Consider the following 2911-nt stretch of genomic DNA (forward strand, 5'->3'; position numbering starts at 1 on the left):
ATGGTAGATGAGTTTTTAGCTTTTTAAGTAGCCTCCAAATTTTTTTCCAGAGTCTAACCCTGCTTTTGTAAAAAAGAAATGATATATGAGATATGTACATATGCATTTTTTCACAAAACGAGAATGAAATTTTGTCATGTAGTTTATAAAAGTATGATTAATAGTCTTTTGTACAAAGCACACAACAATTTAAAATACAACTGAGAGAAATGGGAGTCTTATGACAATTTTTTATACAAACCAAACCATTTACAGACACACTAAAAAACTTAAAATATCTTCTTTCTCCAAATAGTCCATTGTGCATTTGTTAGAGCAGACGTGGGAACATATTCCAGGCAAGATCACAAGGGTATTTTATTACCCTTGATGCTGATCTTCATAGTGTATGCAGGTCTGCCTTTTTTTCCCGATATCTGTAAATTTTCTCATCTGTTTATACAGTTGACTGATTCCTTTCTTGCAGGTTGCCTGAAACCTGGATGATTCCATTTCAACATTTCATTGAGACTGATGACATAGTCCTTGTTTGGGGGCATTGTGATTCTTGCACAGAATCCAGAATCTCCAGGGTTAGGAACCTTCTCTTCTGTTGGCACCTTCTCCAGGTCTCTTCTGGGTGTCTGACCACTGGTGCTGTTCTCACATACCTGCTCATTCTTTATCTTTTCGGGATTTGCTCTGGAAATCTCTACTCCTTTTCTTCTCACCATTCTTTTGTAGTTTGAGAAAAGACCAAATATAGGCCAAAACCACACACTGATTAATTTTCCTGGCATGTCCCTGTTGGAGCTTGATTCCTTGGTGGGTATTTATAAAGATAAATCACTGCTCATACAATCTCACTATGTTTCAGGGCCTCCTGGGCTCACACTAGGTAGCTCTTGCAAAATCTTCAGCAATTCTTCCCAAGTCTTCAGTGCTGGAAAACTCCTGTTAGAGGTGAGAACAATTCTTTGATGGCATACCACTGTCAATAAATATTTTTTTAAGGTCTTTATTCTTAAGGTGCATAATCACAGTAGGCAAAAAAGGTGCTGGCCGTTTTTGATTACTCAACAGTCTTCCTCAGCAGCTTCATTCATATTGATGATCACTGCACTCCCAATGTCATCTACATACTGATAAATGTGTTGCCATCATGACTGTGTCTGTGCTTGCCATTCATGCTCTTTTTCTGCTTCAGCATCATCTCAAAATCTGCTAGAAAGTCCCTATGTTTTCCTCTCTTTATGTTATCATAAGAATCACAATCTTCTTCTTTTCCAGTGTTTCACTTTTTCTTCCTCCAAATCTTCTTGGTTAAAACCTGTAAATTCTTCCTCTGCATCACCACTCTCAAAACATCTGCAATAAGATATTCTTTTTCATTGCCTGACTTGCTCTTGCTCTCATTTATCTTACCAGACAATTGTTTCTTCCCCATTTGTTCACTGTCAAGTGCTACAGTCTTCTCTTTTTTTGCTTTACTTTTCTGATATAACATAACTGTCAGAGTCATCAACATCAGAAACAACACTGTAGCAGGGAGGAAGGCCAAAAGAAGAAACAAGCAAGTCTGTGTTCTGATAATGTAGCAGGGGGGAGGGGATGGCATAGCAGGGAGATAAAATCTAAAGAACCTAAGTGAGTAGCACTGGGTGTGAATTACTCAATAGAGTTGCATGCAACCGTACATGGGTTAAACCTTGCTTTTTGCTTCTGTAACCTGCTTGCAAGAGAATATAAGGTGAAAGAAACCCTTTTGTTCTCAGGGCTCAGCCTTCGGACATGAATCTACTGAGCTGCTGCCCCTGCACGCTAATAAACATTGCTTCCTGAAAAGCCTTGGTGCTGTTGTGGGAAATTATGAGCTGAGATACAAGTCTCTGAGGCAGATTAGCAGGAAGCAACATTTATTGCGCTGGCACAGACCCAGCGGACTAGTGTCCAAAGGCTGAGCCCCGCGAGAACAAAGGAGTCTCCCCTAATATACCCTTAGAAGCAGGTTACAGAAGCAAAAGGCAAAGCTCAACCCACATATGGCTGTATGTGACTCCATTGGCTCTTTCATTTTCCCAGTACTATGTGACCTTCATGTTTCAATTCTTTAAGCTTTATCTCTCTGCTTTGCCATCCCCTTCCCCTGTCTCATCATCAGAACACAGCCTGTTTCTTTTCTGGCCTCCCCTTTCTTGCTACAGTGCCCGATGTCTCTGCTCCAGTCCATAACAACTCTTCCTTGATGCTTTCTCATCTTCACTATCAGAAACCACAGGAGCTTTTTACTTTGCTACTTTCTCCTCTTTACCTTCTTTTTCTTCATCTTCATCACTATTCAATTTTTGCTTTTTGGGTTCTTCTTCCTTGCTGTCAGGGCTGTGAAACCTTTTTATGTCTTTAGGCAGCATACCTATTTAGAAGCGCCTCGTTTTCAAAGTGGCTCCCAGGTAATTTTCTAGTCTCCTCACTCTCAAAGTCACTCTGGGTTTCCATGTGACAAGAGAATTCGGAGGGTGTGGAGAATAAGAAAGCAGCAGCAGCAGCAGCAATGGCGATCGCTTCAACCTGAGAGCCCTAGCATAAAAAAAAAACATACCTGCTAGGCAGGCAAGGCTGCGGATTGTCCCTGTACCTCCCACAAGCACCTTCCTGGCTAAAATGGGGTCTGCCCACGACCCCCAAAGGAATACAGTGCGCAGGCGTCGTCACTCGTCAGCCAGCCAATGAGAAGACGTAACAGTGACGGCGCAAGGCACGGTGGGAAAGGAGGCTGCTGGGAAATTATGCAGGAAATCGGTTTCATTTAAATACCTTCCCCTGGAGAAGCCGAACCTGTCCTCCATGGAAGTGACTACTCACTTCGTTATGTGTTCGCTACTTCTTCAAGGCACATTTTAGTTTATTTTCCGAAAAATTACTCATGGCATGC

The 2911-nt window shown here is 41.7% G+C and overlaps 1 pseudogene; it reads right to left on the reverse strand.

Moving 5' to 3' along the window:
• Window positions 1-344: 344 nt before the first annotated feature.
• Window positions 345-2475, reverse strand: LOC109689615 (protein IWS1 homolog pseudogene; annotated as a pseudogene).
• Window positions 2476-2911: the final 436 nt, after the last annotated feature.

Source organism: Castor canadensis, chromosome 4 (genome assembly GCF_047511655.1).
Source record: "Castor canadensis chromosome 4, mCasCan1.hap1v2, whole genome shotgun sequence".
NCBI classification, from domain to species: domain Eukaryota; kingdom Metazoa; phylum Chordata; class Mammalia; order Rodentia; family Castoridae; genus Castor; species Castor canadensis.